This window comes from Anomaloglossus baeobatrachus, chromosome 3, assembly GCF_048569485.1.
Source record: "Anomaloglossus baeobatrachus isolate aAnoBae1 chromosome 3, aAnoBae1.hap1, whole genome shotgun sequence".
NCBI lineage: Eukaryota > Metazoa > Chordata > Amphibia > Anura > Aromobatidae > Anomaloglossus > Anomaloglossus baeobatrachus.
Genome location: NC_134355.1, coordinates 608,630,597 through 608,640,181, shown reverse-complemented (window position 1 = coordinate 608,640,181; position 9,585 = coordinate 608,630,597).

Genomic DNA, 9,585 nt, shown 5'->3' with positions numbered 1-9,585 from the left:
TCTTAAACCAAGTTACAAATTTGTAAAAAGCTTTGCTTGTCTTGCAAAACGCTCTCAAACCAAGTTACTCTTAAACCAAGGTTCCACTGTATTTGGTATCGCTATAATCAGTATTAAACAAATTATTCTGATCAGTAAATGGCATAACAAGAAAAATAATCAAAATACCAGAATTACGTTTTTTTTACTGCCGCAACATTGCAATAAAAGGTGCTAAAAACATTGTATCTACCGCAAAATAGTATCAGTAAAAACGTCAGCTCAGGAAGCAAAAAAATAAGCGCTCATACTGCCCCAGATCCCGAAAGAATTACAACCTTGTGGGTCACAGAAAATGGGACAAAAGCGACATTTTTTTTCTTACAAATTTCTGAATTTTCTATTAGCTCTTAAATAAAACTTATACATGTTCGGTATCTGCGTATTTCTATGAAGTTGTCACGCTCGGGTCAGGAGAGCCGCCGGCCAGTCCGAGCATTGCGATGAGATCCTCAGATGAGTTATATGGCCGTGTGACTGCGCCCTTAAAGGAGTTGTCCCAGTCCCTCCAACTACAGATTCTCTCATCTCTTGGTATCACACACTTGGCCATATCTTGGATCTCTTCATACCTAACAGACCGGACATTCAGCGTCTCCCACTCTCACACCACCTCCTCATCTCACCTGTCGGTGTCCTCCAAGGTTCCATTCTTGGACCCCTCCTGTTTTCCATCTACATCTTATAAAGTACAGGTAGTGCCATACTGGCGCTAGGATGGTAAATCCAATCATACCTTCAGTTTCCAGATTATATGTTTGATTGCCGAAAAAAACGTTCTCAAAAGTCCAGAAATAGGTGCATTGGTTGATTGACGTGTGCAGCGCGGCAGCACTTTGTGGGTCAAGTCTTCGGTGTATATTCCTCCTCCTGCATATTCCTGGCTTACACCCTTTTCACTAAATTTACTGCTGCGCCGCAATTGCCGTTGTTGGCGGCGCGTGAGTATTGCTATTGTGATGTAGTCTTCATTAAAATGGCACCAAAGTCAGCAAATTTGTTTACCGCGATATGTGGCACCATTTTATTGAAGACACTGTGGAGATGAATATGAACAGAATCAGCGCATGCGCAGATTTTTTATTTTTTTTTTAATCTGAACACGTGCCCCTGCTCCCGCTGCACACATCACTCAACCAGTGCACTCACTTCTGGACCTTTGATAGCATTTTTTTCTGCAAAGATCCAATCTCTAAACTAAAGGTATGATTTGATTCCCTATCCTAGCCCCAGTATAGCCCTGCCTTTACTTTATATGGGAAAATCCTGCTGGTTGGTTCCCTTTAAGGCCGGAGTCACACTTGCGAGAGACTCGCGCGAGTCTCGTATCACATCACCCGGCATGGCCACGCACTCTCCTGACAGGAGCGGATCGGCTGTATGTATTTCTATGCAGCTGAGACACTCCTGTCCGGAGTGTGCCATGACGGGTGATGCGCTGCAAGACTTGCGCGAGTCTCTCGCAAGTGTGACTCCAGCCTAAAAGTGTATTTGGAGTCAGGAGAAACAAACTGAGAGATGCTCATGTGAGAATACTGAAACATTAAAGGGAACCTGTCAGGTGCAATATACACCAAGAACCACGAGCAGATCCAGGTGCATATTGCTAATCCCTGCCTAACTGTCCCTGTATCTAGTAGCATAGATAAAGAGATCTTTAGAAAGGGTATTTAGTAGTGATGAGCGAGTATGCTTGTTACTACTCGGTACTCGCACGAGTATCACTGTACTCGGGCTACTCGGCGGGGACCGAGTAATCTCGCGATACTCGTGCTGTACTCGTGGTCTTCATCCCTGCATGTTGGCGCTCTTTTGAGAGCCAGCCCTCATGCAGGGATTGGCTGGCAGACCACTGCAATGCCACAGCCCTGTTAGTTGTGGAATTGCAGTGATTGGCCGGCCCGCACAGCGTGACCGAGCCTTTATACCGGCGGGCGCGCTGTGCTCTGCACACAGCCATCCAGACAGTCAGTGCAGGGAGAGTGTTGCTGCTTCAGGGAAAGGTTTGCGGCCCTTTATAGTTATTTCCGTAGCAGGGCTGCAAACAGTGTGACCAGAAGTCCTTCTCAGGACTATTATAGTTGTATACAGGCAGGCAGGGTATAGCCAGGTCGGAGTACAGTAGCAGAGTCCTTCTCAGGACTATTGTTGCTGTATACAGGCAGGGTATAGCCAGGTCGGAATACAGGCTAGTGACCAGAAGAGTCCTTGTCAGGACTATTGTAGCAGTATACAGGCAGGCAGGCAGGGTATATAGCCATTCCTAGTGGTGACCGTATACCAGCCTTCATCATATCTGGGGCTGGTGTACACAGTCTAAAACAGTCCTGATAGTGTCAGACTTCTCAGTAATTGTCGCTCCTAAAAACCTGTTAGGTTCTTAGTGCGTCCGTGCTTGCATTTAAAAACCGCACGTGTGTGCCTGTCGGTGGCAGCGTACAGGTGCACGTTTTGCACAAACTATTATATAACGCACAAGTCTAGTGAATAATACACGTCAGTCAGCAGTGTCTGATAGTGTCAGACTTCTCAGTAATTGTCGCTCCTAAAAACCTGTTAGGTTCATAGTGCGTCCGTGCTTGAATTTAAAAACCGCACGTGTGTGGCAGTCGGTGGCAGCTTCAGGCTCCATATTGTCCCTGGATAGAGACGTGCATGATGGCCTGTAAACCTGAAGTGCCCATTGTAAGGAAGTGGGTCTATTGTAGTATAGCCCTTAGGCAGGGCAGCCAAAAATTTGGAGGCTCCACATTGTCCCTGGATAGAGATGTGCATGAGTGCCTCAAAACATTGTTCTCATTGCAAAGGAGCGGGTCTCCTGTCGTTGTAATGCCCATTCTGAAAGAATGGGCGAAAAAATTTACCACTGGGGGTATACCTGAAACAACGGCCTAACTATTGTAACGGTCATCATGATGGCGCATGAGGAGAAGGAGGAGCAGTCCAGCGATTAGCCAAAGTCCAGAAGTGTGTTACCATGGGTGAGTGGAGGTACATGGCAAATTCCCGTTACAAACTTTAAATTCCGCTGTCATTTGCTGGTGGTGTGGTGAAGTCTGGCCCAATCCAACCCTTGTTCATCTTGATCAGAGTCAGCCTGTCAGCATTTTCAGTTGACAGGCGGGTGCGTTTATCTGTAATGATTCCACCTGCAGCACTAAAAACACGCTCTGACAAAACGCTAGCGGCAGGGCAGGCCAGGACTTCCAAGGCGTAGAGAGCCAATTCATGCCACGTGTCCAGCTTGGATACCCATTAATTGTAAGGCACAGAGGAATGTCGGAGTACAGTTGTTTGATCTGCAAGGTACTCCTTGGGCATCTGGGCAAACTTAGGATTTCTTGTGGCACTACCCCGCACCTCAGGGGCTGTGGTATGTGAGGGGCTGAGAAAACGGTCCCACATCTTAAAGACTGTTCCCCTACCTCTGGCGGATTGGACTTGTGCCCCTCTCGGCTGTACGCCTTGGTTGTCCACTGATTCCTGACCTATGCCGCTAGCGTTTTGTGAGGGGAATGCTTTGCCTACTTCCGTGACTATGGCCTTCTGGAACTGCTGCATTTTGCCTGACCTCTCCACCTCGGGAATAAGAGACATAAAGTTCTCCTTTTAGCGTGGGTCTAACAGTGTTACTAACCAGTAATGATTGTCGGCCAAGATGTTCTTAACGCGAGGGTCACGAGACAGGCAGCTTACCATAAAGTCAGCCATGTGTGCCAGACTCTTAACAGCCATCACTTCAGTATCCTGACCAACACGATGACTGAACATGCTGTCCTCCTCCTCCTCCTCATCATCATCTACCCTGTCCTCTGGCCAGCCACGCTGAACCGAGGATATGACTGCATGTCATATCCTCAATTTGGCCGGAGAGTTGCTCCATGTCTTCATCCTCCTCCTCGTCATAGTCCTCCAGTGCACGTTGTGATGAGACGAGGCTGGGCTGTGTGTTATCACCCACACCCACTACTGTTTCTTGCCCCAACTCATCGCGCTCCGCCTGCAATGCATCATGTTTGTTTTTGAGCAGAGACCGTTTTAGAAGGCAGAGAAGCGGTATGGTGACGCTAATAATGTCGTCATCGCCGCTCACCATCTTGGTGGAGTCCTCAAAGTTTTGGCGGATGGTACATAGGTCGGACATCCATCTCCACTCCTCAGGTGTTATGTGTGGAGTTTGACCCATTTCACGGCTTAGGTGATGCAGGTACTCAACAACTGCCCTCTTCTGCTCACATATCCTGACCAACATGTGCAGAGTTGAATTCCAACGCGTGGGGACATCACACACCAGTCTGTGAGACGGAAGATGCAAATGGCGCTGAAAGCCGGCAAGGCCGGCTGAAGCAGTAGGTGACTTTCGAAAATGTGCAGACAGGCGGCGAACTTTTACCAGCAGATCAGACAGCTCTAGGTATGACTTTAGAAACCGCTGAACCACAAGGTTGAGCACATGGGCCACGCATGGACCATGTGTCAGCTGGCCTCGCCTCAAAGCCGCCACCAGGTTCCGGCCATTGTCACACACAACCTTTCCTGGCTTTAAGTTCAGAGGTGTGAGCCAGTGATCTGCATGCTGTTTCAGAGCTGTCCACACCTCTTCTGCATTGTGGGGTTTGTCACCTATGCAGATTAGCTTCAGCACAGCCTGTTGCCGCTTCGCCGAGGCAGTGCTGCAGTGCTTCTGTGTCGCCCTGGACAAGCCAGGGGCCACAGAGCACAACACTTACACACCCCACACTCCCTGCAGGCACATCATAGTCAAAACACAAAATCCTTGTTGCCTTCCCCAGGGGCTGTTGTCCACACCAGGGGGTGGAGCCAGGCGGTTGGTCTCCACCCACCAAGGAGTTCACAGTCCTGGAAGAGGGAAAACACAGGCAGTGAGAGTTAAGCTAAGGAAGTAGAAGGAGGAAAGTAGTAGAGAGGAGAAAAGTGACAGCAAAGAGCCTGAAGTTGGTCCGGGTGTGTGGCCCGGACAGGACAGCAAGGTTGGCAGGATGTGGTGACCGTCTGCAGTGGAGGCCGAATGGAGTCTGCCGTAAGGACCGTGGACGGGTGGTGACCTGGCGGTACCGGACCGGTATACAAAGAGAAGCCAGCACCATTGGCAGGGGCCTTTCGGATCCCGGCAAGGCTTGGAATCGCCGTGAATTTGCCAAATCCGTTAGTGAAGGGGACCTCCGGGTTTCCAAACAGCCAAGTCCCGATAGAAGGCAACCGTCCAACCGTGAAGGGGAGACACCGCCACCGCCAAGGGCAACCGTCTCCCAGGGCCAGTGCCTGTGGGCAAAAGGGGCTCCTCCGGCCCATATCCAGGTCGGGGAGCGGGTTACCGGTGGGAACCCATCGCTACCAACACTGAACTTAGGTGCAGGGAGAGACAGTCATCACTAACCTGCAGGGAGGAACAACCGCAGCCGTCCGAGGGACCCGTCCATCCAGCCGCTTGTTTTACAGTGAACTGTGTCATCATCATTGGGCTGAGTGAGTACCTCCGTGCCGTGCGGCACAGCGCTGCCCCTGCAACCCTGCACCTCATCAGGCCCCGCAACCCGCCTGTCATCCATCTCTACCCCATCACCGGGCCCCGGGACAACCAACCCCCCCTACCCACGGAGGGGAGAAATAACAACAAAGCTGCTCCCTGTCACAGGCTCCCGGGATCCCCGTCCAGAGCAGCGGTGGTGTCCACACAATCACCACAACCGTGGGTGGCGTCACGGACAATATCCCCAAAACCCAAACCACCCCTTTTCACTCACGGGCGAGGAGCGCCGCTCGAGTCCCCGGGATCCGGCCATCGCTCGAGCCACCGAGCAGCAGCAGCCATAGAGCAGCGGCAGCCGGACCCGAGCAGTGGGAGAGCGCAGCGTCCCCTCCTCCGCCCGCGACACTTCCAGCTTGGGACTGGTGTGGAGGGTAAAGTGGATGAGGATGCGCAGGAGGAGGAGGAGGCTGAGGAGCATGACATTCCGGAGCTGTAGAGTGTGGGTGATACCCTGACTGAGGTAGGGCCTGCAAAACTTGGTGTGGGAAGGACGTGTTCCGTCCCTCGCTCAGACTGGGTCCCAGCTTCCACAATACTAACCCAGTGTGCCGTCAACGAGATGTAGCGGCCTTGCCCACAAGCACTTGTCCACGTGTCTGTGGTTAGGGGGACTTTGGCTGAAACAGCGTTGTTCAGGGCACGTGTGATGTTTTGTGACACGTGGTTATGCAATGCGGGGACGGCACACCGGGAGAAATAGTGGCGGCTGGGGACCGAGTAACGTGGGACAGCTGCCGCCATCAGGTCGCGGAATGCTTCTGTCTCCACCAGCCTAAAAGGCAACATTTCCAGCGCAAGCAGTCACGAAATGTTAGCATTTAGAAGTGTGGCATGTGGGGCGTTGGCAGTGTATTTGCGCCTGCGTTCAAAGGTTTGCTGAATGGATAACTGAACGCTGCGCTGGGACAAGGACGTGCTTGATGATGGTGTTATTTCTGCGTGGGCAACTGCAGGTGCAGGGCCGGAGGAGGCTTGTTCGCGGGCAGCATGGACAGGGGATTGGCTCGCATGCACAACAAGTGAAGACGTAGCAGTGACATCAGCAAGCACTGCTCCTCGACTCTGTTGTACATCCCACAAAGTCGGGTGCTTGGCTGACATGTGCCTGATCATGCTGGTGGTGGTCAGGCTGCTAGTTTTGGTACCCCTGCTGATGCTGCCATGGCAGGTGTTGCAAATGGCCTTTTTAGAATCATCTGGAGCCAACTTAAAAAACTGCCAGACTCGGGAAGACCTAACATTTGTACAGGCACCTTGTGTCGTGTTGTTGTTCCGGGGAACGGTTGCCTGACATCTGCCTGGGGCCACCACCCTGCTTCTTACTGCCTGTTGGGATGCTACGCCTCCCTCCCCCTGTGCACTGCTGTCCTCGCTCTGCATATCCTCCTGCCAGGTTGGGTAAGTTACTGGATCATCCACCACGTCGTCTTCCTCTTCCGCACCCTGCTCCTCCTCCTGACTTCCTGACAATTGTGTCTCATCATCGTCCACCCCTTGTTGAGACACGTTGCCAACTTCGTGAGAACGTGGCTGCTCAAATATTTGGGCATCTGTACATACAATCTCCTCATGACCCACTTCAACAGGAGCTGGCGAGAGGCCAGAATGTGTGAATGGAAACGTGAACAGCTCTTCCGAGTGTCCAAGTGTGGGATCAGTAATGTCCGTGGACGTGTATTCGGCCTGGTGGTAGGAAGGAGGATCAGGTTCTGAAATGTGCGGTGCAGTATCACGGCTACTGACACTTGACCGTGTGGAAGACAGAGTGTTTGTGGTGGTGCCAATCTGACTGGAAGCATTATCCGCTATCCAACTAACAACCTGTTGACACTGGTCTTGGTTCATGAGCGGTGTACTGCTGCGGTCCCCAAGAATTTGGGACAGGACGTGCGAGCGAGTAGATGTGGCCCTTTGTTGTGGCGAAATTAGAGCTTGCACACGACCTCGGTCTCTGCCTGCACCACCATCACGTCCACTTCCTTGTTCGTTGCCAACGCCCTTGCGCATTTTGCAATGCTGTGCTGATGTGTATTCACTAGACTTGTGCGTTATATCCAAGTTTGTGCAAAACGCACACAAGTGCACCTGTACGCTGCCACCGACAGGCACACACATGCGGTTTTTAAATGCAAGCACGGACGCACTAAGAACCTAACAGGTCTCTATCCAGGGACAATGTGGAGCCTCCCAATTTTTGGCTGCCCTGCCAAAGGGCTATACTACAATAGACCCACTTCCTTACAATGGGCACTTCAGGTTTACAGGCCCTCATGCACGTCTCTATCCAGGGACAACGTGGAGCCTCCCAATTTTTGGCTGCCCTGCCAAAGGGCTATACTACAATAGACCCACTTCCTTACAATGGGCACTTCAGGTTTACAGGCCCTCATGCACGTCTCTATCCAGGGACAACGCGGAGCCTCCCAATTTTTGGCTGCCCTGCCAAAGGGCTATACTACAGTAGACCCACTTCCTTACAATGGGCACTTCAGGTTTACAGGCCCTCATGCACGTCTCTATCCAGGGACAACGTGGAGCCTCCCAATTTTTGTCTGCCCTGCCAAAGGGCTATACTACAATAGACCCACTTCCTTACAATGGGCACTTCAGGTTTACAGGCCCTCATGCACATCTCTATCCAGGGACAATGTGGAGCCTCCCAATTTTTGGCTGCCCTGCCAAAGGGCTATACTACAATAGACCCACTTCCTTACAATGGGCACTTCAGGTTTACAGGCCCTCATGCACGCCTCTATCCAGGGACAACGTGGAGCCTCCCAATTTTTGGCTGCCCTGCCAAAGGGCTATACTACAATAGACCCACTTCCTTACAATGGGCACTTCAGGTTTACAGGCCCTCATGCACGTCTCTATTGTCGTGGAAACCCTTTTCCTGGGAGAGCTAATTTAGGGTGAGCTGCAAAGTGATCTCCAGATCTGCCAATGTTGGTCCAATTAATAGCGATGCATCGGAGACAAACACAAGAACACACAGTCAATGTCCGTGTACCAGGCTTTGTCTGAATCTCAGATGCCCAAACAGTAGTTTATTAAAACCACAAAAGATAAGGGGACGGCTTAGTACATGACCAAAAATGGAATGAAAGTTGGAAATAACAAAATCGTAAATTATGGATCCTGCTGAATTCCTTAAAACCAGATCTGTCCAGTTTTCTGGACCTTCAGTAACAAAGAAACTTTAGACAAAGGCCTCTTTAAAGAGACTACACCCAGTGCTATTGCTTTTATGAATAACACTTATAAAGCTAATACAAAAATACAAAATTATTAAACATATATAAATTGCTTAAATGATAATCAAAACTTAATATAAAATATTAACCATAACACTATTCAGGGACAACGTTGAGCCTCCCAATTTTTGGCTGCCCTGCCAAAGGGCTATACTACAATAGACCCACTTCCTTACAATGGGCACTTCAGGTTTACAGGCCCTCATGCACGTCTCTATCCAGGGACAACGTGGAGCCTCCCAATTTTTGTCTGCCCTGCCAAAGGGCTATACTACAATAGACCCACTTCCTTACAATGGGCACTTCAGTTTTACAGGCCCTCATGCACGTCTCTTTCCAGGGACAACGTGGAGCCTCCCAATTTTTGGCTGCCCTGGCAAAGGGCTATACTACAATAGACCCACTTCCTTACAATGGGCACTTCAGTTTTACAGGCCCTCATGCACGTCTCTTTCCAGGGACAATGTGGAGCCTCCCAATTTTTGGCTGTCCTGCCAAAGGGCTATACTACAATAGACCCACTTCCTTACAATGGGCACTTGAGGTTTACAGACCCTCATGCACGTCTCTATCCAGGGACAACGTGGAGCCTCCCAATTTTTGGCTGCCCTGCCAAAGGGCTATACTACAATAGACCCACTTCCTCAAAATGGGCACATTAGACTCAAGAGGCCTTCATGTACGTCTCTTCTCAGGGACATCGAAGTGCCACACAATGTTTTCACGTAAAATCTTTCATGT